This window comes from Mesoplodon mirus, assembly GCF_964341445.2.
Source record: "Mesoplodon mirus genome assembly, chromosome: 12".
NCBI classification, from domain to species: domain Eukaryota; kingdom Metazoa; phylum Chordata; class Mammalia; order Artiodactyla; family Ziphiidae; genus Mesoplodon; species Mesoplodon mirus.
In genome coordinates, this window is record NC_138988.1 from 60,528,568 (window position 1) to 60,556,545 (window position 27,978).

Consider the following 27,978-nt stretch of genomic DNA (forward strand, 5'->3'; position numbering starts at 1 on the left):
ATATGATAGAATCCACTAGAAAAATTCCACTAAATAATTGGAATTATGGTTAGGATTCCTTGAAGCTACACATCAGTTTGTAAAAATACTAATGCATGAACTTGGTATGTTTATTCATTTATTCAAGTATTATTTAATTTCTCTTAGCTACATTTTAATGTTTTCTATATGAAAGTCTTGCATTTGTTAGACTTTACCCTTCATATTTGGTATTTTTGATGATTTTGAAAATACATTTTTAAAATAAATTTTTATTAGAGTATAGTTGATTTACAATGTTTTATTAGTTTCTGCTGTACAGCAAAGTGAATATATATATATATATATATATATATATATATATATATATATATCCAGTCATTTTTAGATTCTATTCCCATATAGGTCATTACAGATTATTGGGTAGAATTCCCTGTGCAATACAGTAAGGTCTTATTAGTTATCTATTTTATATCTATTTTATATATTTATATACATATTATATATATTTTATATAGTGTGTATATGTCTATCCCAGTCTCCCAATTTATCCCTCCCCCCACCATTCACCCTTGGTAAGCATAAGTTTGTTTTCTACATCTGTGACACTATTTCTGTTTTGTAAATAGGTTCATTTGTACCACTTTTTTTTAGTTTCCACATATAAGCAATATCGTATGATATTTGTCTTTCTCTGTCTAATTTTACTCAGTATGACAATCTCCAGGTCCATCTGTGTCGCTGCAAGTGGCATCATTTTGTTTTTTTTTGTTTTTTTATGTCTGAGTAGTATTCCACTGTGTTGATATACACAATCACATCTTCTCTATCCATTTCTTTGTCAATGGACATCTAGGTTGCTTCCTTGTCCTGGCTATTGTAAATAGAGCTGCAATGAACATTGTGGTACATGCCACTTTTTGAATTATGGTTTTCTCAGGGTATATGCCCAGTAGTGGGATTGCTGGGTCATATGGTAGTTCTGTTTTTACTTTTTTAAGGAAGCTCCATACTGTTCTCCATAGAAGCTGTATCAATTTACATTCCTCCCAACAGTGCAAGAGGGTTCCCTTTTCTCCACACCCTTTCCAGCATTTACTGTTTGTAGATTTTTTGATGATGGCCATTCTTACTGGTGTGAGGTGATACCACATTGTAGTTATGATTTGCATTTCTCTAATGATTAGTTACATTGAGCATTCTTTCATGTGTTTGTTGGCAATCTGTATATCTTCTGTGGAGAAATGTCTATTTCAGTCTTCTCCCCATTTTTGGATTGGGTTGTGTGTTTTTTTGATATTGAGCTGCATGATCTACGTATATATTTTGGAGATCAATCCTTTGTCAGTTGCTTCATTGCAAATATTTTCTCCTATTCTGAGGGTTGTCTTTTTGTCCTCTTTATGGTTTCCTTTGCTGTGCAAAAGCTTTTAAGTTCCATTAGGTCCCATTTGTTTATTTTTGTTTTTATTTCCATTTCTAACGGAGGTTGGTCAAAATGGATCTTGCTGTGATTTATGTCATAGAGTGTTCTGCCTATGTTTTCCTCTAAGAGTTTTACAGTGTCTGGCCTTACATTTAAGTTTTTAATCCATTTTGAGTTTATTTTTGTGTATGGTGTTAAGGAGTGTTCTAATTTCATTCTTTTACATGTAGCTGTCCAGTTTTCCCAGCACAACTTATTGAAGAGGCTGTCTTTTCGCCATTGTACATTCTTGCCTCCTTTATCAAAGATAAGGTGAGCATATCAGCATGGGTTTATCTCTGGGCTTTATATACTGTTCCAATGATCTATATTTCTGTTTTTGTGCCAATACCATACTGTCTGGATTACTGTAACTTGGTAGTATAATCTGAACTCAGGGAGCCTGATTCTCCCAGATCTGTTTTTCTTTTTCAAGATTGCTTTGGCTATTCATGGTCTTTTGTGTTTCCATACAAACTGTGAAATATTTTTTTCTAGTTCTGTGAAAAATGCCATTGGTAGTTTGATAGGGACTGCATTGAATCTGTAAGTAGCTTTGGGTAGTATAGTCATTTACACAATGTTGATTCTTCCAATTCAAGAACATGGTATATCTCTCCATTTGTTTGTGTCATCTTTAATTTCTTTTATCAGTGTCTTATAGTCTTCTGAATACAGGTGTTTTGTCTCCTTAGGTAGGTTTATTCCTAGGCATTTTATTATTTTTTTGCAATGGTAAATGGGAGTGTTTTCTAAATTTCACTTTCAAATATTTTATCATTAGTGTATAGGAATGTAAGATATTTCTGTGCATTAATTGTGTACTCTGCTACTTTACCAAATTCATTGATTAGCTCTAGTAGTTTTCTGGTAGTCTTTAGGATTCTCTATGTATAGTATCATGCCATTTGCAAACCGTGACAGTTTCAGTTCTTCTTTTCCAATTTGGATTCCTTTTATTTCTTTTTCTTCTCTGACCGTTGTGGAAAAACTTCCAAAGCTATGTTGAATAATAGTAGTGAGAGTGGGCAACCTTGTCTTCTTCCAGATCTTAGAGGAAATGGTGAGGAAATGGTTTCAGATTTTCACCATTGAGAATGATGTTGGCTGTAGGTTTGTCATATATGGCCTTTATTATGTTGAGGTAAGTTCCCTCTATGCCTACTTTCTGGAGGGTTTTTATCATAAATTGGTGTTGAATTTTGTCAAAAGCTTTTTCTGCATCTATTGAGATGATCATATGGTTTTTCTCCTTCAAATTGCTAACATGGATTATGACATTGATTGATTTGCTAATATTGAAGAATTCTGGCATTCCTGGGATAAACTCCACTTGATCATGGTGTATGATCCTTTTAATGTGCTGTTGGATTCTGTTTGCTAGTATTTTGTTGAGGAGTTTTGTACCTATGTTCATCAATGATATTGGCCTGTCATTTTCTTTCTTTGTAACATCTTTGTCTTGTTTTGGTATCAGAGTGATTGTGGCCTCGTGGAATGGGTTTGGGAGTGTTCCTCCCTCTGCCATATTTTGGAAGAGTTTGAGATGGGTAGGTGTTAGCTTTTCTCGAAATATTTGGTGGAATTGGCCTGTGAAGCCATCTGGGCCTGTGATTTTGTGCGTTGGAAGTTTTTTTTTTTTTTTTTTGTGGTATGCTGGCCTCTCACTGTTGTGGCCACTGATGTGACCTCTCCCATTCTGGAGCACAGTCTCCCAACATGCAGGCTCAGCTCAGCCATGGCTCACATGCCCAGATGCTCCATGGCATGTGGGATCTTCCCAGAAAGGGGCACGAACCCGTGTCCCCTGCATTGGCAGGCGGACATTCAACCACTGCGCCACCAGGGAAGCCCCGTGTTGGAAGATTTTTAATCACAGTCTCAATTTCATTGCTTGTGTTTGGTCTGTTTATATTTTCTATTTCTTCCTGGTACAGTCTCAGAAAGTTGTGCTTTTCTAAGAATGTGTCCATTTCTTCCAAGTTGTCCATTTTATTTACATATAGTAGCTTGTAGTAATCTCTCATGGTCTGTTGTATTTCTGTAGTGTCAGTTGTTACTTCTCTTTTTTTCATTTCCAATTCTACTGATTTGAGTCTTCTCCCTTTTTTTCTTGATGAGTCTGGCTAATGGTTTATCAATTTTGTTTATCTTCTCAAACAACCAGCTTTTAGTTTTATTGATCTTTGCTATTATTTCTTTCATTTCTTTTTAATTTATGTCTGATCTGATCTTTATGATTTCTTTCCTTCTACTAACTTTGAGGATTTTTCCTTCTTCTTTCTTAACTGCTTTAGGTGAAAGGTTAGGTTGTTTATTTGAGATGTTTCTTGTTTCTTGAAGTAACATTATATTGCTATAAACTTCCCTCTTAGAACTGCTTTTGCTGCATCCCATAGGTTTTGGGTCATTGTGTTTTCATTGTCATTTGTTTCCAAGTATTTTTTGATTTCCTCTTTGATTTCTTCAGTGATCTCTTGGTTACTAGTAGTGTATTGTTTAGCCTCCACGTGTTGGTATTTTCTACAGATATTTTTTTCTGTATTTCATATCTAGTTTCAAAGTGCTGTGGTGGGAAAGATGCTTGATACAATTTCAATTTTCTTAAGTTTACCAAGACTTGATTTGTGACCCAAGGTATGATCTATCCTGGAGAATGTTCCATGAGCACTTGAAAAGAAAGTGTATTCTGTTGTTTTTGGATGGAATGTCCTATAAATATCAATTAAATCCATTTTGTTTGATGTATCATTTAAAGCTTTTGTTTCCTTATTTATTTTCATTTTGATGATCTGGCCAGTGGGGAAAGTGGATTGTTAAAGTCCCCTATTATGATAGTATTACTGTTGATTTCCCCTTTTATAGCTGTTAGCATTTGCCTTATGTACTGAGCTGTTCCTATGTTGGGTGCATAAATTTTTATAACTGTTATATCTTCTTCTTGGATTGATCCCTTGATCATTATGTAGTGTCCTTCTTTGTCTCTTGTAATAGTCTTTATTTTAAGGTCTATTTTGTCTGATATTAGAATTGTTACTCCAGCTTTCTTTTGATTTCCATTTGCATGGAATACCTTTTTCCATCTCCTCAATTTCCATCTGTATGTGTCCCTAGGTCTGAAGTGGGTCTCTTGTAAACAGTATATATGCAGGTCTTGTTTTGTATCCATTCAGCCAGTCTGGGTCTTGTTTTTGTATCCATTCAGCCAGTCTATATCTTTTGGTGGGAGCATTTATTCCATTTACTTTTAAGGTAATTATCAATATGTATGTTCCTATTACCATTTTCTTAATTGTTTTGGGTTTGTTATTGTAGGTCTTTTCCTTCTCTTGTTTTTCCTGTCTGGAGAAGTTCCTTTAGCATTTGCTGTAAAGATGGTTTTGTGGTGCTGAATTCTGTTAGCTTTCACTTGTCTGTAAAGGTTTTATTTTCTCCATCGAATCTGAATGAGATCCTTGCTGGGTAACATAATCTTGGTTGTAGTTTTTTTCCCTTTCATCACTTTAAATATGTCCTGCCAGTCCCTTCTGGCTTTCAGAGTTTCTGCTGAAAGATCAGCTGTTAACCTTATGGGGATTCCCTTGTATGTTATTTGTTGTTTTTCTCTTGCTGCTTTTAATATTTTTTCTTTGCATTTAACTTTTGGTAGTTTTATTTATATGTGTCTTGGCGAGTTTCTCCTTGGATTTATCCTGTATGGGACTCTCTGTGCTTCCTGGACTTGATTGACTATTTATTTTCCCATATTAGGGAGGTTTTCAACTATAATCACTTCAAATATTTTGTCAGTCCCTTTCTTTTTCTCTTCTTCTTCTGGCACCCCTATAATTTGAATGTTGGTGTGTTTCTTGTTGTCTCAGTGGTCTCTGAGACTGTCCTCAATTCTTTTCATTCTTTTTTCTTTATTCTGCTCTGCAGTAGTTAGTTCCGGTATTTTATCTTCCAGGTCACTTATCTGTTCTTCTGCCTCAGTTATTCTTCTATTGATTCCTTCTAGAGAATTTTTAATTTCATTTATTGTGTTGTTCATAATTGTTTGTTTGCTCTTTAATTCTTCTCAGTCCTTGTTAAACATTTCTTGCATTTTCTCTGTTTTATTTCCAACATTTTGGATCATCTTTACTATCGTTACTCTGAATTATTCTTCAGGTGACTGCCTATTTCCTCTTCATTTGTTTTGTCTGGTGGGCGTTTACCTTGCTCCTTCATCTGCTGTGTGTTTCTCTGTATTTTCATTTTGCTTAACTTACTGTGTTTGGCATCACCTTTTTGCAGGCTGCATGCTCGTAGTTCCTGTTCTTTTTGCTGTCTTCCCCCAGTGGCTAATGTTGGTTCAGTGGTTTGTGGTAGGCTTCCTGGTGGAGGGGACTGGTGCCAGTGTTCTGGTGGATGAGGCTAGATCTTGTCTTTCTGATGGACAGCACTGTGTCTGGTGGTATGTTTTTGGGTTTCTGTCACCTTATCATTTTAGGCGGTCTCTCTGCTAATGGGTGGGGTTGTGTTCCTGTCTTGGCAGTTGTTTGGCATAGGGTGTCCAGCACTGTAGCTTGCTGGTCATTGAGTGGAGCTGGGTCTTAGAATTGAGATGGAGATCTCTGGGAGATCTTTCACCATTTGATATTATGTTGAGCCAGGAGGTTTCTTGTGGACCAATGTTCTGAACTTGGCTCTCCCATATGTGAGGCACAGGCCTGATACCCGGCCAGAGCACCAAAACCCTGTTACCCCCACTACTCAGAAGAAAATGGAGAAAAAAACATAGAAAGGAAGAAAGAAAAAAATAAAATGAAATAAAATAAAAAGTTATTAAAAATATTTTTTAAATTATTTTTAAAAAATTAAAAAGTAATATAAAAGAAAGAAAAAAGAATGAAAGAAAGAAGAGAGCAACAAATAGAAAAAACAAATCCACCAATGATTACAAGTGCTAAAAACTGTAGAAAGAAAATAAGGAAAATATATGGACAGACAGAACCCTAGGACAAATGGTAAAAGCAAAAATTACAAAAGAATCATGCACATATACACTCACAAAAAGAGAAAAACCAAAAAGAAATATGTCTATATTTTTTTTTAAAAAGGGAAGAGAGCAACCAAATCAATACATAAATATACCAATGATAATAAACTCTAAATACTAAATTAATATAAACCTAAAACCAGAAACCAGTCAGTTGCATACAGCAACCCCCAAGTGTACAGTTGCTCCCAAAGTCCACCACCTCAATTTTGAGATGCTTCATTGTCTATTCAGGTATTCCACAGATGCAGGGTACATCAAGTTGACTGTGGAGATTTAATTCACTTTTCCTAAAGCTGCTGGGAGAAACTTCCCTTTCTCCTCTTTGTTTGCACAGCTCCTGGGTTTCAGCTTTAGATTTGGCTCCACCTCTGTGTGTAGGTCGCCTGAGGGCGTCTGTTCCTGCCCAGACAGTATGGGGTTAAAGGAGCAGCTGATTAGGGGCTCTGGCTCACTCAGGCCAGGGGGGCAGGAGCAGTATGGTATGTGGGGCAAGCCTCTGGCAGCACAGGCCAACATAAAGTTGAAACAGCCTGAGGTGTGCCGTGTTTTCTCCCGGGGAAGTTGTCCCTGGATCATGGGACCCCAGCATTGGGGGGCTGCACAGACTCCCAGGAAGGGAGGTGTGGATAGTGACCTATGCTTGCACACAGGCTTCTTGGTGCCTGCAGCAACAACCTTAGCGTTTCATTCCTGTCTCTGATGTGGTGCTGATACCTGGGACTCGTACCCATCTCTGGAGATCATTTAGGTGGTTCTCTGAATCCCCTCTCCTCACACACCCTGAAACAATGGTCTCTTTCCTCTTAGGCAAGTCCAGAGATTTTCCAGGACTCCCTCCCGTCTAGCTGTGGTGTATTAACCCCCTTCAGGCTGTGTTCACGCAGTCAACCCCTGTCCTCTCCTTGGGATCTGACTCTAAAGTTGGAGCCTCAGCTCTCAGCCCCCACCTGCCCCAGCGCATGAGCAGACAAGCCTCTCAACCTGGTGAGTGCCAGTCAGCACCAATCCCCTGTGCAGGAATCTCTCCGCTTTGCCCTCTGCACCCCTCTTGCTGTGCTCTCCTCCATGGCTCCGAAGCTTACCCCATCCCCCACCACCCCAGTCTCTACCAGTAAATGGGCTTCCTCGTGTGTGGAAACTTTGCCTCCTTCACAGCTCCCTCCCTGAAGCGCAGGTCCCGTCCCTATTCTTTTGTCTCTGTTTTTTCTTTTTTCTTTTGCTCTACCCAGGTATGTGGGGAGTTTCTTTCCTTTTGGGAGGCCTGAGGTCTTTTCCCAGATTTCAGTAGGTGTTTTGTAAAAGTAGTTCCACATGTAGATGTATATCTGATGTATTTGTGTGGAGGAAAGTGATCTCCATGTCTTACTTCTCTACCATCTTGAAGGTCTCTCCACCCAAAGCAGGCATTTTAACCATTCATTGGAGCCTGAGGAAATTCAGTGGTACAACACTGCACTAGATTTCCCTGTGTGTCTGACTCACTGCTTATAACTTTCTTTTTCTTCACAATGCTTCACATTTGTAGCATTTGTGTTTCCTGCAACTTGTAAGAACATCTAGAGGAAGGTGCTGTGGAATGAAGTCTTTACATGCATACAGAAAAGCCAATTCATAGATTCATAGATTATATTCATAGATTATATTTTAATACTGGAGTTTTCCAGCATCAAAACTGCCTTTAAACAAGGTTGTTCCTTTCTTATGTTTCCTGCCTTACTATACTCTGGGAGTGAAACTAATTTTACTGAGAATATATTATGCCATATTATGTCTTTCCAGTACCTTGTACCAAAAGACCATCCTTCTAATGGGAAACCAGACTTTACCTCTAGCCTGAACCAGTGGTGAAGTTTTTCTCTGTGTTCAATGAGGTAGCCCTTTTGCTGAGTCACTGGAGCCTGAGGAAATTCAGTGCCAAAACACCGTTATACAATTCACCACTAGCATGACTAACTGAATATCAGTTCCTTCAGTCATAGGCCATGGAGTACCCAAAGTCTTTGAGTCACAGAGAGATGAAAAGCTATATACTACTGTCTTTTTAAAGCTACATTTTCCCCATTTCAACCTGCCTTATAGACACAGTTGTTGACTTTCTTACCTTAACTTCATGCAGCAGACAATGAACAAAACTTACTTTTACAGAAAAATCTGTGTCCTTACTATTTTGGCCTGGAGCTTCTACCAAAGTCGAAGTATCTAATGGAGAAACAAAACTTTACCTCTACCATGATAAAAAGGTTCTGGTTTTCTGTTATAAAGCTAGGCACTTTGCTGATTCAACATGTCTTTAGAAAATCCAGTGCTAAACCAGTTATACTATTCATCAGTGGCATGACTTACTGAGTACATTCTTTTTCTTTCTTTTTGTCTCAAAAACCTTGTGTAATCAATGTCTTTCTTATACCTAGTAAGGAACTTGAATTACAGATGATGTGTATCATTTCTTTACAAGCAGACAGAAAAGACAAGGTTAACATGCCCATTTTTAAAGCTTAGATTTTCGCATCCTCAAATATGCCTTTCAAACACAATTGTTGCCAGTCTTACTTTCACTGCATTTGATAGTCTGTAAGTGGAAGTACATGTACTATTAAAACTATTAAAGCTCCATCTTTCTAGGAGCTTGTTCCAAACTTCTATATATCTAAAGACTTTACCTCTAGCCTGAAATAATGGTACAGTTTTTCTCTCTTTTAAAGCTAGATGTTTTAACCATTCATTGGAGCCTGAGAAAATTCAGTGGTAAAACACTTTACTAGTGTTCCCTATGTGCCTGACTCACTGAGTATGACTTCCTCTCCCTGGAAACACACAATGTATCAACTGTGTTTCCTGTGCCTTGTAAGAAACATCTAGAGAAATATGCTTTGTGATCAAGTGTTTAAACGTGGATAGACCGGTCAATTCATAGATTTTATTTTCAAAGCTAGAATATCCCAGTGTCAAATCTACCTTTAAAGTACAGTTATTTCTGTCTAATGTTCACTGCATTGCTATGCACTTGCAGTGAAACTACTTACACTTAAGAGTGCTCTTTCCAGATATTTGGTAACTTGAATTTTTAGAGTTGTGCTAGGGTGGGTTGGATGATGTGGGTTCTTTTTTTTTTTTTTTCTTTTTGCGGTATGCGGGCCTCTCACTGTTGTGGCCTCTCCCGTTGCGGAGCACAGGCTCCGGATGCGCAGGCCCAGCGGCCATGGCTCACGGGCCCAGCCGCTCCGCGGCATATGGGATCCTCCCAGACCGGGGCACGAACCCGTATCCCCTGCATCGGCAGGCGGACTCTCAACCACTGCGCCACCAGGGAGGCCCTGGGTTCTTTTTAATATCTAAATCATTTCCTGGTACAGTTGGATACTGAAATATTAAGTACTGAACATTGACTTTCTTTTGTAAAGAAGCTAAAGGTGTCTGGGGCTATGTTCGGTACCACACTGTGATGTTTTTTAAAAAAACACATGTTTTTAGAAATCATTATTGGTATTTATTTGCCAATGTAAAGAATATTAATAGTTTATAATTGCTTACTCTCTTTTTCACTAGAAATTAAGGCTTTTAAGAGTTGAGGATTTTAATCTAAATATGTAATTAAGGCTACTAAAATAATAAAGGAAATATTTCTGTATACAGCAGGAAAGTAGGACATATGTTTTGAATTGTTTAAAAAAAGGAGTTTTATACATGGTAAGGCTGAGGTTAGATTAAACTTAATTATGTAAATGGATTTGGTTATTAAAAGTAGGCTTATACAAGATTTGATTTGGTCCCTCTCTGCTACGAGAACAAGTTTACTTAAAATTCTGCTTTTGATAACAGATTATGTGAACTTCCTTGCCTTTAAGTGATCTGTATTCCCTTTTGAGATCTCTTCTCACGTTGGTTAAGAAATAAGTATCTTACAGTGACTTATGATCCTATTTCACCAAGTTTTTGGAAGTTCTTGACACATTTCCCAAAGGTCAAATTTTAATTAAAGTTCTTTTGACCTCTGGGTGTCTTTGGGATGCTTTAGAGGGTCCCTGAGGCATCTCAGAGAGTAATACTTAACTAGTATTATTTAGTATGTTGAATCACACAGAAAGCATTGCCAAATGAGTGATAAGCCTCTTCAAATTATATGGTATTGATAAATGTCACTACTATAGGTATTCTAGAAATTATATAAAATTTCTGAAATGTTGATATGTCCTAGTATAATGGTATCAGTCACAAATCTGGTTGTCATCTTAAAATATTGTATATCACAGCAACTTGATCAAGCCTCTTTGTCAACACATTGTAATCAGTTCTTTAACCTTGCCTTTTTGACTCTTCAATAGACAGGTAAGCTGATGCTTTTCAAGTGCTTCATCTTCAAGAAGATTCATAAGAAAGACTTTTTGACAAGTGCATGTCTCTGATAAATTTCAGATTATATCACTGAACTGGGTAAGTAAACATCCTAATGGAAACCTGATGGCTTCATAAAAGGTTAACCAAAGGTTTGGTTATTGAGTGAAGGGGTGAATATGGTTATAATGTGTATGGTTTTTGTCTGGAATGTTACTGGTTTTGATCTGTGTTTTCCAGCTATAGGGAAGCCCTTCTCCTCAAGTTACACATGACTTACAGAAATTTGATAAATTATACCTCTGTGAGTAAACTTGAAATATTTTCCTTTCTCTCTGGCTGGTCCCTCCAGAAACTGGAGACTCTTGGGTTCTGAGCAGCCTTATCAGGTGAATGGGAAAGACTGTCTCCTGGCATCTCAATATTTGGGGAACTGAGCATTCCACTGTGGCAGAATCTGATGGCAGGCTTTTGGCATGGATTTCCTGGCCTTGAGAGGCCTTCTGGGAATTCAGTCTGAGACTTCTGAGGATTTACACCACAGCCAGTTTGGAGAAGCCTATGTAGTCAATTGACCAGATTTATTTTACAAACAAATTAGTCTTGATGTGGTGTATTTGTGGAGATGAAGGTAATGTTTTAGAGAAAAAAAGATTATGTTTTAATAGACATTGAATTCTAGTTCTCCAGTTTCTGGAAGTCTGTATTTATGAAAATTATTGTGTTAGCTACACTTTTGTCCTGATGTTCAGTAGGAAAGGAAAATTATCTAGCGGAGTTGTCACAGAGTGTAAGCGGAGTTGTCACAGAGTGTAACTACTCATGATGTATCACTGCCTTCTTTAAGTCTGTTGTTGAAAGCACATGTACAATGCTTGTGTGACAATTAGGTATAAGTGGTAAAATGTATGACTTACAAAGTGTTTCCCCATTAACATACCTCTGAGCCTCTTGACACTATCTGATCAGTTTTCCCCCAATGTGAATATGTAGGCAAATATAAGGGAGGTCTAGCACCAAGAGACAAGATCTAGACCCAGGGTGAGTAGCTAAAATACTCTGGCATTGAAGGGCATGTTTTGGTCTGTTAAAGGATTTGTATTCGAAAGGGGAAGTAATGGGAAAATCTGCATATATTTTGAGGTATGGTGAAGTCGTTCTGGCTGATACATGGTTTAACTTGAATCTTACTGACCAGAGTGGATTTTTTATGACTGTTTGAACATGCATTTTCCATCTGTCTTGGCCATCGAAGAGGGTATTACATTTGAAAGTTAAAAATGGAATAGCTGTGGTTCGGACATCCAAGGTAAAACTGGGTGGCCATTGTGGATGTGATTTCAGATGCATTCCTGTATTTCTGAGAACTTGAGTTTTCTGAGCTGTGTCATACTTTGGATGCCACCAGCCATTCTCAAAGCAATTTCTGCTGGCAGATGGCAGCTGCAACCTTATGACCTCAAGGTCTCTTCTTGTAACAATTAAATTTTTAAACAATAAAGTTGTTTTAAATTAGATGTCAGCAGAAAAAGATGTGTTGTGTCCAATAGCTCCTGTTATCCATATGTTAATACCAAATCAGAAGTTAAAACCTGCTTAGATTAAAGTAGACAACAGGCTACCTGGCAACAGGTCTCCCCCAAAGTGCAAGGTCCAGACTGGTTTTCAAGCTTATTCTCCTGAATTCCTCAGGGGATGAGATCTTTATTATACAAGACTCAGACCCAGGATTTGGAACTTGGAAATATTTCCCACTTGGTGTTCACTCACCAAATTGAAGTAGGACTACACCCCCATTTCAGCATGAAGTAGCCAGAGCAATTGTTACCCCATTCCCTGAAAGAGTTGGGGAAGGATGAAACAGGATTGGAAGTTGAAAATGAGTCCCTCTAAAACCAAGTTCCTCTTCCAAGTTTATGATTAACCTCTCTATCCAAAACATTATTCCCCTTCTTGTCCAATACCTGTTCTCCTCAAGATTGGGGAGTATCAAAGAAAAGGGGGCATTGTAATAGGGAAGAAATCTGACTCCATATTAGATCTGTTCCTTTTACTTTAACCTTACTTTAACCTTTGTGCTCTGTTGCCCGTGCTTAGTCATGCTGGCTCTGTACATTTTGTAAAAGAATGTTGCCTATATCTTGAAATATACAGGAACATCATGACCTGAACATGACGTGACCTGAACAGAGAATATCATTTGTCTTGTTGGAGGTTTACACAGGAATGTCATGACCTGACCATGAACTGATCCACATGGACAACTTCAAGAACAAAGAATTTTACACTAATAAGTTTGCAACAACTAACTACATCCCTCATTCACTTTGCCTTTAAAAGGGCTTTGCTGGGCTTCCCTGGTGGTGCAGTGGTTGAGAGTCCACCTGCCGATGCAGGGGACATGGGCTCATGCCCGGTCCGGGAAGATCCCACATGACACGGAGCAGCTGGGCCCGTGAGCCATGGCCGCTGAACCTGCACGTCCAGAGCCTGTGCTCTGCAATGGTAGAGGCTACAACAGTGAGAGGCCCGCGTACCATGAAAAAAAAAAAAAAAAGACTTTGCTGAAAGCCTTCGAGGAATTCAGGCTTTCTAAGGCATAAGGTACCCCTCTCCTTGCATGGCCCTGCAATAAAACTTCTCTGCTCCAAACGCCAACATTTTGGTGTTATTTGACCTCACTGGGCATTGGACACACAGACTTGCATTCAATAACAATTCAGTATTGAGATATATTTAATTTCTGATAAAATAATATAGTTCACAGATTAAATGATCTAATTTAGTACATGGCATAGCTGTCTCATGGCAAGTGGTCAGTCAATGTTTTTATTGTTAACATTATTGACATAACCTTGAAGAATCCAAAATAGCTTCATTAAAAGAGTTACTGCAAAAAGCTAGTAAAAAGTTAAAGAAAAAATGATGAAATGATAGGTCTGACTTGATGCCTACTGTTTCCCCCTTCCCTTTTAACCTGAATATCCATGTTTTACCAAGTCTCTGTCGGAAATTCTTTTCTACTGTGAAGAGGTTATTACTACACAGCAATCATTTAAATAAAAATAAGTTTACAGACAAACCCACTAAAGTGTCTTTCACCCTTGGTCAAAATAACTTCTAGTTGTCCCATGTTGCATCCCCCAAAGGACCATTATCAAAACGATGGTCCAAAGATAAATGACTCAAGTGGGACATAGGAAAAGAGATTGCCCTCAAAGTTGTTTGGCTTACAAGTCTGTTAACCACTAGAATTGCATGCATCACAAAATGGATATGACTTGGGATCACTTAAAAATACAGTGTGGTATGCAGTTTACAGGAAGAAGGTAAGAAAGACTTTCTTACAGTTTTCTTAACACTACATTAGGCACATCACAAAATGTTTACCACCTGCATTTACAAAAGGAACACTACACAGAACTCAGTTAACAATTAGCTTCTAAAGCACATTTGCTTACAAATCATGTTAAATGCTTCTCCAGGAGTATCACATATGGGTATTGCTTGCATTCACAGAAAGAACACTGTATGGGGTGCCGTGGAGGAAAGTGAAACTTGTCTCTCCCAAATGTCTCTTTGCATGTGGATTATTTTGAGCTGAAACTATCGAGACCTAAAAAACTAAAAAAGAAACTGACTTTCCCCCAATTGCCTAAATAATTTACATAGAGATCATGTTCCTGTAATAGAGATATCACCAGAGATATCTGCAAAGAATCTGGATTAGGTGTAGTGGAGGAAACTCAACAGGGCCTAGAAATCAGAGTCCACGGTGTCCCATTGTCTCTGTTTGGCCCAGCAAACATTTGTTTATCAAACATTTGCTTTTCATTTCCATATTAGTTGCCTTCCTCCCTCTTTGAGGTCCTAGACACTGATGTCCAACATCTTCTTTTTTCTTTAGCTGAAAATGATACTTAAGATGCATTTTTTTCAGCCATTTTGGTGAGTTACTCTCAGTTTTCCTGTCTCTCTCTCCCATGTATACATGTTATTAAACTTTTGTGTGATTTTCTCCTGTCAATGTCTCATGTCAATTTAATTCTTAGACCAGCCAGAAGAATATCCTTTATAGTTACTCTGGTGAGACCCATCATTACTAGCAAGACACTACTTGCACCAAAGCTGCTGCAGTTAAGAGATCCTGGGACACGTTATAAAAGCCTTCAGGAGGTGATAATTCTTCCTTTTTTTGGATGTGCCATGCTTGAGGGGGATATTAGTTCCCTGACCAGGGATCGAGCCTGTGGCCCCTGCAGTGGAAGAACAGAATCTTAACAACAGGACCACCAGGGAAGTCCCAGGAGGTGATAATTCTTACCATGTCAGTCAGTCTCCAGAACCTCTGCCTGCAAGGTTTGTCAAAAATGAAAATGGTAAGATATATTTTTTTTCTTTTCTAAAATTATATCATCAGGAGGAAATATCTATGGTACTAGCTCCTTGAACTTGGAGACTCTTGGTTTGTTGATCTTTTTCCTCCCAGAGATGCTCACTATTTTTCTTTGTCTCTGTCTTTTGTGTCCATTATCATAAGGAGGAAAACCATTGGTCTGATTGGGTTTTCCTTTTGTCCTGTTCTATATCTTGAGAGCCTGACTTGTTAACCAGTCTCTCTAGTCTCTGCCAGCCAGAAGGTACACATACTGATGTAATTTTTACAGCCAGTCAAACAGAATGGAATTCAGAGCAGTCAATTTTTCTGGCCATGCCAACTCTCAAGGGAATATGTTATAAGGGGTCTCAGTCCTGAGGGATCTTCATTGTCTCAACTTTTCTTGCTTTATTAGTTATGCAACGAAGTCTTTACTTTCTTACACCATTTTTGGAAATGAGCCTTTGGATCATGGGGGTTATATCATCTGTGCCCTCACCAGGAATGCCTCTTGTGTCCATGGTACTAAGCCTGGAAAGTAACCTCTGGGTCTTTCCATAAGTAGGTTTATTGGTTTGAGTTGCTATTAATATCCTACTGGTCAATGGCCAGACAATGGATCCTTTGAATTGAAAAAACTTCTAAATTGGTAAGAATTTTAGAGAGCACTCATCATAAACAGCTTTTTTACTGGTACTGATGGAAAGATCAAATTAAAAGGTAGATACAGAGAAATATAACAGCTTACCTTAAGAACACCTGTAAATTAAAAAAAAAAAAGAAGTTTGGGAAATCTTATTGAATTTGTGGTCTCAGTTTCCCCTCAATGGGTCTATGAGTGCTAATAAAACCATTAGGTTAATTAACAAGAAAATAGGAAGAAAGTGAGTGGAAAGTCAAGAGATTCTTCCCAACAAAGTGGAAGTTCCAAAGGGTTATTTAAAAAAAAAGTAAATAAAGCAAATATTAAAATTGGCAAAATAAAGAGGAATCGAAAAGGGAAGAATCACAGAACTTATCCCAAAAGGATGGAAATATTCAGATAGTTAAGAAATGAGATAAATAAAACAGACATTTATAGGGTTAAAACAATAGTTTTAATACAGCCATACCTATGATGGGGTGAGCCATCATTTGTCCCTCTAATGTTAAAAGGCCCCAGATAAGTCTGCTCTGTTTACCCCACTTTAGAAAAAATTTTAAAGTCAAAAGGAAAAATCACATTGGGAAATCTGACCAGCAATTGCTCAGTTGCAACATGTAGACAAATTAATCAAGTTAAGGATTGACAAAGAGCTCTGGGTCCCTTGGCTTGACACCTCACCTGGGACCCAAAGCCTTTTACACAGGACTGGGTAAAATGGCCAGGAGATTAAAAGAATAAGATTCTGGAACTCCTTGTAAAACTAAAACTTGTTGATGTGACCTTAATGGACGTGATCATTAAGAGGTAAAAGAGTTAATAGAATTTAAGTGAAAATTTATAAGAAACTTGATGTATTTGAATGGGCTTTATAAATGATTGCATATATTTTTCTTGATTGTATTGTAGAAATTGACATTATTTTACATTGGGGAATATTTCCCCTGCATGTATTGTAAGACAGACTATGTAAATTCTACCTTCAGGCACTGTTAATTGAACATGCTAAAAGAAGTAAATAGGGTTGCCTGAACCCAGGCAAATGTAAAATTTGGGGGCAAATATTTGGGGCTAATATGGGCAAGAGTGGAAGTTTTTTGTCCCTAAGTTGAAATGGTGTAGAGTTACTGTGTGTGCTCAGAAAGAGGGCCTCCATGTCCTGGCTATTGTAAATAGAGCTGCAATGAACATTGTGGTACATGATTGGTTTTGAATTATGGCTTTCTCAGGGTATATGCCCAGTAGTGGGATTCCTGGGTCATGTGGTAGTTCTATTTTTAGTTTTTAGGTTTTTTTTTTTCTTTCTTTTCTGATACGCGGACCTCTTAATGTTGTGGACTCTCCCGTTGTGAAGCACAGGCTCCGGACGCGCAGGCTCAGTGGCCATGGCTCACGGGCCCAGCTGCTCCACGGCATGTGGGACCTTCCCGGACCGGGGCACGAACCCGTGTCCCCTGCATCGGCAGGTGGACTCTCAACCACTGCGCCACCAGGGAAGCCTCTATTTTTAGTTTTTTAAGGAACCTCCATACTGTTCTCCATAGTGGCTGTACCAGCTTACATTCTCACCAAGAAATGGAAGCAACCTAAGTGTCCATCAACAGAAGAATGGATAAAGGAGATGTGGCACATATATACAATGGAATATTACTCAGCCACAAAAAGAAACGAAATTGAGTTATTTGTAGGGAGGTGGATGGACATAGAGTCTGTCATACAGAGTGAAGTAAGTCAGAAAGAGAAAAACAAATACCGTATGCAAACCCATATATAAGGAATCTAAAAAACAAACAAAAAAATGTTTATGAAGAACCTAGGGGCAAGACAGGAATAAAGATGCAGACATACTAGAGAATGGACTTGAGGGTATGGGGAGGGGAAAGGGTAAGCTGAGACAAAGTGAGAGAGTGGCATGGACATGTATACACTACCAAACCCAAAATAGATAGCTAGTGGGAAGAAGCTGCATAGCATAGGGAGATCAGCTCCGTTCTTTGTGACCAACTAGAGGGGTGAGATAGGGAGGGTAGGAGGGAGGGAGATGCAAGTGGGAAGAGATATGGGGATATATGTATATGTATAACTGATTCACTTTGTTATAAAGCAGAAACTAACACACCATTGTAAAGCAATTATATTCCAATAAAGATGTTAAAAAAGAAAAAAAGAAAGAGGGCCTTTGTTGAATGCCACATGCAAATTTTTTGAAGCCATGATACATTGAACCCTGAAGTTCTAGAACACAGAAATCTAGTTAGAAATCTCCCTGACATAAAGAAGCAAATTAAAGAAAGTGTAGTTGGGCAGATCAATCTTTTGATATCATTTAGTTGGCAGCCCAGTTATTTGGAGAATTGAAAGCAACTGTCTTTGTCTTCGAAATCTCAGCAAAATCAGAAATGTAAACACAGCCCACGATGGCCTAAGACTGAGACAGGTGGAACATGAAACCAAGTGGAAAAAAAGGGCAGAAAGAGGTATTTTTAAAAGAACAACTGCTGGAAAGTCTCCTTCACCCAAAATCTAATTCAAAGATTCCTTAAGGGTTTATCAGGGACAAATACAAATCTTAAAAGTGTTTTCCACAAATAGTAAAATTCCTTAGTCATCTCAGTTGGTAAACGTAACTTATTCCAACTGTTACTTATAAGCTAGTGAGTTCTCTATTTCAATACCTGGTTCATGACAAGTTTTAAAATGAAAGCTGTGAGATCTCAGGTTATGTTTATCTGTATGTATGTATGTACATTATAGATATCATATTTTTCTACCTCTGGATAATATTACCAAAATTAATTCATAAAAGAGCTCTGTTTAATTGGTTTAAGGGTACATGTTTATGAATTAATTATTTTGAAACATAATAGAAACTAACTCAAATACTTCTCAAGTTCATGTGATGTAGGATTAATTTTTAGTAAATAAAAGTAAATTTAAATTTATTGGTTAGGGACTTCCCTGGTGGCACAGTGGTTAAGAATCTGCCTGCTAATGCAGGTGACATGGGTTCGATCTCTGGGCTGGGAAGATCCCACATGCTGCAGAGCAACTAAGCCCCTGTACCACAACTATTGAGTCTATGCTCTAGAGCCTGCAAGCCACAACTATTGAGCCTGCATGCCACAACTATTGAGGCCTGTGTACTCTAGGGCCCATGCTCTGCATAAAGGGAAGCCACTGCAATGAGAAACCTGCACACCACAATGAAGAGTAGTCCCCACTCGCCACAACTAGAGAAAGCCTGCACACAGCAACAAAGACTCAATGCAGCCAAAATAATAATAATAATAATAAAAATATAAAATAAATATATTTATTGATTAAATTAAACTAGGCATGTCTTAGAGTTATCAGCATTAAATATAAAACTTTTATTCTACCTACTTTTACCAAAAATCAAATAAGTTCACGTTATCTCACAGAGAGATATCAAGCTAATTAGGCTATTTGGTATTTTAAATTTTATAGTATGCATTGTCAAATGAGTAATGATAAACCTTAGGTTACATTGTATGGGTAAATGGTATTACTATAAGTGTTCTGGAAATTATATGAAATTCTTAAAATGCGGTTATGTCCTGGCATAACATTATCAGTGATAACTCTAGTTATAATCTTAAAAAGTTGTAAATCACAGAAATAACCAAATTTATTTGTTATTGCACTATAATTAGATCCTTAACCATGCCATTTTAAGTTTTTTTTTTTTTTTCATTTATGGACAGTTATTCTTTTACTCTGATGCAAAAATCCTTAATCTTCAAGAAGATTCATAGAAAGGATATTTTGAGAAGTACAGAATTCTGATAACTTTCAGATCATACCACTGAAATAGGTAAGAAATGATAGAACTATAATGGAAAACCTGGAGACTTCAAAAGACTTCTAACAAAAGATCAGTTTCAAGAAGCTAATTACATGGGATGGAATCAACTGATAAATATGATTATAATTTTATGACATTTTGTATGTGATAATACTGGCAATTTAACCTTTGTTTTCTAAATATTAAAATATATTTTTAAAATACTTTACTCTTAAGCTATGATTTACATCAATTTGGTAAATTATACCTTTGTAAGCATACTTGTAACACATCCTTTTTTCCCCTACCTGATTCTCCAGCCTTTGGAAATTTTAGTGAGTATTCTTATTTTCATGGCAATATATTTACATAAGTTCACTAAGAACCTGTTTTCCTTGTAACAGGACACAATTGGAAACATTGATTATATTACTCTGGTCTTGACTTGAATGACATATTTGAGAGGAACATTCAGAGAGTCAGGTTAAGGAACTAGGGTTGATGTTATGGAGCCAAAAATCCCCTTGGAAACACAGGCTGATATTTGTTTACAGGGTTCCCAGCAGCCTTGCCAGGTGATTTGTAAAGGTTGCTTCTTGGTAAATGCAATAAAACTCAGGATATTTTGGAGAACCCAAGAAAAAAGGAATTAACCCAAATCTATAGGTATCACAAGTGAGTCAGATGGAAAGTTTTGCTCTCCTACAGCATTAGCCATTAGCTTGCAAAATAATTTTGCTTAAAATTCTTGTTAAACACTTTACTCCCATGTATAATAAAACTGGGTATGTCTTGGATTCACTTATACAACACAGTATAGTATGACACTTACAAGTAGATTGTAAGAAATATTTTACTTCAAGTTTTGTTAACACGACCTGGGCCATCACAGACTGCGTATGGCCTGTAGTCACAGAGAAAAACACTGTATTTAATACAGTTAGCAATTAGGTTCTGAATAACATTTGCTTACTTGTATGGTTAAACATCTTATTTATTACGTCTTGATAAACATTTTACTACCATCATCACAGAATGTTTACCTTGGGTTCACTCAATACAGTTTGCAACTACTTTGTAAGAAACATTTAAATAGAAGTCCTGTTAACAGTTAACTACATGTGTTGCAGAATAGATAAAGGCTGCATTCATTGAAAGAAGACTGTATTGAATTCAGTTTGCAACTAGCATGTAAGAAATATTTTCTTACACTCTCGAGAAAAACGTCATTATTCACATCATACAATAAGTATCAATTGCATTCCCAGAGAGAAGTCTGAGCAAAATGTAGTCAGCAATCAGCTTCTAAAAACATTTGCTTGCAAGTCTTGTTAAATACTTCACTTACACATATCACAGAATTATTATGGTTTAAATTCACTTAAAGAACAGAGTTTTAGAAATATTTTATTACAAATCTTTTTAACATTTCACTATATGCATCACATAATGTCTATGACTTGGATTCACTTAAAAACACAAAGTAGAATGCAGTGTGCAACTAGAATGTAAGACATTTTATATCATATATGGCTTTTCACTACACACATAACAGAGTGTGTATCACTTGCATTCATTTGAAGACACAAAATTTAGTATTCAGTTAAGTATATTAAGAAACATTTTACTGTAGGTCTTCTTAAATATCTCATTACAAGTAACACAGAATAAGCATCAATGATTCTTATTCTGATTCCTATCCCTAAGAATAGGAATCAGTATAAAATGCACTTTGCATCTATATTGTAAGAAAAATTTATTCAAAAGTTTGTTAAACTCTTAATTTCATGTCTCACAGAATGCGTATCTCTTGGATTCACTGAAAGGACATTGTGCAGAATTCATTTAGCAACCAACTTGTAAGTTACTTTTTGTTACAAATCTTGTTAAACACTTTACTACACACATCTCAAAATGGATATCACTTGGATTGACTGAAAGAGGCAGTTTGCAACTAGCTTGTAAAAGACTTTTTATAGAAGTTTTCCAACACTTCACTACATGCATCACAGTATGTATATATAACACTTGCATTCACAGATAAAACACTGTAAAATGCAGCTAGCAACTAGCTTCTAATATAATTTTATTAGTGGTCCTGTGAAACACTTCATTTTACACATAACAATAAATAGCACTTGCATTCACTTAAAGAACACAGTGTACTATTCCATTTGCTTGTAGATTCTAAGAAACACTTTCTTACAAGTATTGTTATTCTGCTACTCCAATCACAGAATGGTTACAGTTGCAGTCATAAAGAACACATGTAGAACTCAGCAATTAGCTTCTAAAAATCATCTGCTTACAAGCTTATTAAACACTTCCATAAACACATCACAGAATGGGTATCAATTGTATTCACAAAGAGATTATATGTAGAACACAGTGAGGAATTTATTTGTAAAAACTTTATATTAGAGGTTTTTAAAACACTTTACTAAATGCAATAAGTACACTTCACACAAAATGGGTATCTCTTGGACTCATTGCAAGGATATTGTGCAAACACCTTTTAAGAAACTCTCTATTCAAAGTTTTGTTAAACACTTCACTATACTAGGGGAGCAAAATTTGCCACGCCTAAATATCTTTTTAGCATGTGGATCATTTTGAGCTGAAAATAATCAGGGCCATCAAATCAAAAAGACATTTTTACCATCCCCCATCGGCCTAAAGAATTTAGATATAGGACCTTTTCCAGGAAGGGACGTATCACCATAATTAACAATAGTTGAATTAGATATATAGACGGGGAGGAACCTAGGAAAGTCTATTAAAATTCTTCTGCGGGGGCTTCCCTGGTGGTGCAGTGGTTGAGAGTCCGCCTGCCGATGCAGGGGATACGGGTTCGTGCCCCGGTCTGGGAGGATCCCACATGCCGCGGAGCAGCTGGGCCCGTGAGCCATGGCCACTGAGCCTGCGCGTCTGGAGCCTGGAGCCTGTGCTCCACAACGGGAGAGGCCACAACAGTGAGAGGCCCACGTACCACAAAATAAATAAATAAATAAAATAAAATAAAATAAAATTCTTCTGCGATCCATTGTCTCTTGATGACTCAGCAAAAAAAAAAATTGTTTACCAAATATTTTCTTTTCCAGCTCTACATCAATTGCCTTCCTCCCCTTTATGATGTTAAACCACTACAACTAACATCTTCTTTTGTCTTCAGTTGAAGTTGATATCTAAGGTTATGGTTTCAGCCATTTTGGAAATTTACCTAGTTTTCCTGGGTCTCTCCCATATATACAGGTTACTAAACTTTGGTTTCATTTTCTCCTGTTAATCTGTCTCATGTCAATTAAATTCTAAGACCAGCCAGAAGAACCTAGAAGGGAAGAGGAAAATTTCTTCTTTTTCTACAATACACTCACCATAGAATGGGTATCACTTGCATTCTTAGAAAGAACACTGTATAGAACAAAGAATTTGGCTTATGAAACATTTGCAGTCTTATTAAAACTTTACTACACATCACAGAAAGGCACGCACTTGGAGTCACTGAAAAGACATTATGCTGAATGCAGTTTGAAAGTGTTATGTAAGTAACAATTTCTTAAAGGTCTTGTTAAATACTTCAAGCATCTCAGAATATGTATCACTTGGATTCACTGAAAGAAGCCAGTTGACAAGAGAGTTTGCAATTAGTCTGTAGGAAACTATTTTATACATGTCCTGTAAAAGAGTAAACTACACACTTCACAGAGTACCTTTCATTTGCATTCACTGAAAGAACACTGTGTAGAAAGCATTTAATAACTAGCTTCAAAAAACTTGATTAGAGACATTTTATTTTATTTTATTTTAGGTTTTTGTTGGTTTATTTCTTTTTTTTTTTTTACATCTTTGTTGGAGTATAATTGCTTTACAATGGTGTGTTCGTTTCTGCTTTATACCACAGTCAATCAGTTATACATATACATATGTTCCCATATCTCTTTCTTCTTGCGTCTCCCACCCTCCCTATCCCACCCCTCTAGGTGGTCACAAAACACCGAGCTGATCTCCCTGTGCTATGTGGCTGCTTCCAACTAGCTATCTATTTTACGTTTGGTAGTGTATATATGTCCATGTCACTCTCTCACTTTGTCACAGCTTACCCTTCCCACTCCACATATCCTCAAGTCCATTCTCTAGTAGGTCTGTGTCTTTTTTCCTGTCTTACCCCTAGGTTCTTCATAACATTTTTTTTCTTCTTAAATTTCATATATAGGGGACTTCCTGGTGGTGCAGTGGTTGCGAGTCCACCTGCCGATGCAGGGGATACGGGTTCATGCCCCAGTCCGGGAGGATCCCACATGCCGCGGAGCGGCTGGGCCCGTGAGCCATGGCTGCTGAGCCTGGGCGTCCGGAGCCTGTGCTCCACAATGGGAGAGGCCACAACAGTGAGAGGCCCGTGTACCACAAAAAAAAAAAAAAAAAAAAATCCATCTATATGTGTTAGCATATGGTATTTGTCTTTCTCTTACTGACTTAATTTACTCTGTATGACAGACTCTATGTCCATCTACCTCATTACAAATAGCACAATTTCGTTTCTTTATACGGCTGAGTAATATTCCATTGTATATATGTGTCACATCTTCTTTAACCATTAACCCGATGATGGACACTTAGGTTGTTTCTATCTCCGGGCTATTGTAAATAGAGCTGCAATGAACATTTTGGTACATGACTCTTTTTCAATTATGGTTTTCTCAGGGTATATGCACAGTAGTGGGATTGCTGGGTCATATGGTAGTTCAATTTGTAGTTTTTTAAGGAACCTCCATACTGTTCTCCATAGTGACTGTATCAATTCACATTCCCACCAGCAGTGCAAGAGTGTTCCCATTTATCCACACCCTCTCCAGCATTTATTGTTTCTAGATTTTTTGATGATGGCCATTCTGACTGGTATGAGATGATATCTCATTGTAGTTTTGATTTGCATGTCTCTAATGATTAATGATGTTGAGCATTCTTTCATGTGTTTGTTGGCAGTCTGTATATTTTCTTTGGAGAAAAGTCTATTTAGGTCTTCTGCCTATTTTTGAATTGGGTTGTTTGTTTTTTTGTTATTGAGCTGCATGAGCATATTGTAAATTTTGGAGGTTAATCCTTTGTGAGTTGCTTCATTTGGAAATATTTTCTCCCATTCTGAGGGTTGCCTTTTGGTCTTGTTTATGGTTTCCTTTGCTGTAAAAAAGCTTTTAAGTTTCATTAGGTCCCATTTGTTTATTTTTGTTTTTATTTCCATTTCTCTAGGAGGTGGGTCCAAAATGATCTTGCTGTGATTTATGTCATAGAGTGTTCTACCTATGTTTTCCTCTAAGAGTTTGATAGTGTCTGGCCTTACATTTAGGTCTTTAATACATTTTGAGCTTATTTTTGTGTATGGTATTAGGGAGTGATCTAATCTCATACTTTAACATGTACCTGTCCAGTTTTCCCAGCACCACTTATTGAAGAGGCTGTCCTTTCTCCACCATACATTTCTGCCTCCTTTATCAAAGATAAGGTGACAGTATGTGTGCGGGTTTATCTCTGGGCTTACTATCCTGTTCCATTGATCAATTTTTTCTGTTTTGGGGCCAGTACCATGCTGTCTTGATTATTGTAGCTTTGTAGTAGTCTGAAGTCAGGGAGCCTGATTCCTCCAGCTCCGTATTTCATTCTCAAGATTGCTTTGGCTATTCAGGGTCTTTTGTGTTTCCATATAAATTGTGATTTTTTTTGTTCTAGTTCTGTGAAAAATGCCATTGGTAGTTTGATAGGGATTGCATTGAATCTGTAGATTGCTTTGGGCAGTAGAGTCATCTTCACAATATTGATTCTTCCAATCCAGGAACATGGTATATCTCTCCATCTATTTGTATCATCTTTAATTTCTTTCATCAGTGTCTTATAATTTTCTGCATACAGGTCTTTTGTCTCCTTAGGTAGGTTTATTCCTAGATATTTTATTTTTTTTTTGTTACAGTGGTAAATGGGAGTGTTTTCTTGATTTCACTTTCAGATTTTTCATCATTAGTGTACAGGAATGCCAGAGATTTCTATGCATTAATATTGTACCCTGATACCTTACCAAATTCACTGATTAGCACTAGTAGTTTTCTGGTACCATCCTTAGGATTCTCTATGTATAGTATCATGTCATCTGCAAACAGGGACAGCTTTACTTCTTTTCTGATTTGGATTCCTTTTATTTCTTTTTCTTCTCTGATTGTTGTGGATAAAACTTTCAAAACTACGTTGAATAAGATTGGTGAGAGTGGGCAAACTTGTGTTGTTCCTGATCTTAGTGGAAATGATTTCAGTTTTTCACCATTGAGGATGATGTTGGCTGTGGGTTTGTCATATATGGCCTTTATTATGTTGAGGAAAGTTCCCTCTATGCCTACTTTCTGCAGGGTTTTTATCATAAATGGTTGTTGAATTTTGTCAAAAAGTTTCTCTGCATCTATTGCAATGATCATATGGTTTTTCTCCTTCAATGTGTGAATATGGTGTATCATGTTGATTGATTTGTGTATATTGAAGAATCCTTGCATTCCTGGAATAAACCCCACTTGAACATGGTGTATGATCCTTTTCTTGTGCTGGTGGATTCTGGTTGCTAGTATTTTGCTGAGGATTTTTGCATTTATGTTCATCAGAGATATTGACCTGTAGTTTTCTTTCTTTGTGACATCCTTGTCTGGTTTTGGTATCAGAGTGATGGTGGCCTCGTAGAATGAGTTTGAGAGTGTTCCTTCCTCTGCTATATTTTGGAAGAGTTTGAGAAGGATGGGTGTTAGCTCTTCTCTAAATGTTTGATAGAATTCGCCTGTGAAGCCATCTGGTCCTGGGGTTTTGTTTGTTGGAAGATTTTTAATCACAGTTTCAATTTCAGTGCTTGTGATTGGCCTGTTCATATTTTCTATTTCTTCCTGATTCAGTCTTGGCAGTTGTGCATTTCTAAGAATTTGTCCATTTCTCCCAGGTTGTCCATTTTATTGTCATAGAGTTGCTTGTAGTAATCTCTCATGATCTTTGTATTTCTGCAGTGTAAGTTGTTACTTCTCCTTTTTCACTTCTAATTCTTTTGATTTCAGTCTTCTCCCTTTTTTTCCTGATGAGTCTGGCTAATGGTTTATCAATTTTGTTTATCTTTTCAAAGAAGCAGCTTTTAGTTTTATTGATCTTTGATATCATTTCCTTCATTTCTTTTTCACTTATTTCCAATCTGATTTTTATGATTTCATTCTTTTGCTAACTTTGGGCTTCATTTGTTCTTCGTTCTCTAATTGTTTTAGGTGCAAGGTTAGGTTGTTTATTCGAGATATTTCCTGTTTCTTTTTTTTTTTTTTTTTTTTTTTGCTGTACGCGGGCCTCTCACTGTTGTGGCCTCTCCCATTGCGGAGCACAGGCTCCAGACGCACAGGCTCAGCGGCCATGGCTCACGGGCCCAGCCGCTCCACGGCATATGGGATCCTCCCAGACCGGGGCACGAACCCGTATCCCCTGCATCGGCAGGCGGACTCTCAACCACTGCGCCACCAGGGAGGCCCTTTCCTATTTCTTAAGGTAGGATTTTATTGCTATAAACTTCCCTCTTAGAACTGCTTTTACTGCATCCCATAGGTTTGGGGTGTCGTGTCTCCATTGTCATTTTTTTCCTGGTGTTTTTTTATTTCCTCTTTGATTTCTTCAGTGATCACTTCGTTATTAAGTAGTGTATTGTTTAGCCTCCATGTGTTTGTATTCTTTACAGATCTTTTCCTGTAATTGATATCTAGTCTCATAGCATTGTTGTCAGAAAAGATACTGGATACAATTTCAATTTTTTTTAAATTTACCAAGGCTTGATTTGTGACATAAGATATGATCTATCCTAGAGAATATTCCATGAGCACTTGAGAAAAGTGTGTATTCTGTTGTTTTTGGATGGAATGTCCTATAAATATCAATTAAGTCCACCTTGTTTAATGTATCAGGTAAACCTTGTGATTCCTTATTTATTTTCATTTTGGATGATCTGTCCATTGGTGAAAGTGGGGTGTTAAAGTCCCCTACTATGAATGTGTTACTGTCGATTTCCCCTTTAATGGCTGTTGGTATTTGCCTTATGTATTGAGGTGCTCCTATGTTGGGTGCATAAATATTTACAATTGTTATATCTTCTTCTTGGATCGATCCCTTGATCATTATGTAGTGTCCTTCTTTGTCTCTTTTAATAGTCTTTATTTTAAAGTCTATTTTGTCTGATATGAGAATTGCTTCTCCAGCTTCCTTTTGGTTTCCATTTGCATGGAGTATCTTTTTCCATCCCCTTACTTTCAGTCTGTATGTGTCTCTAGGTCTGAAGTGGGTCTCTTGTAGACAGCATATA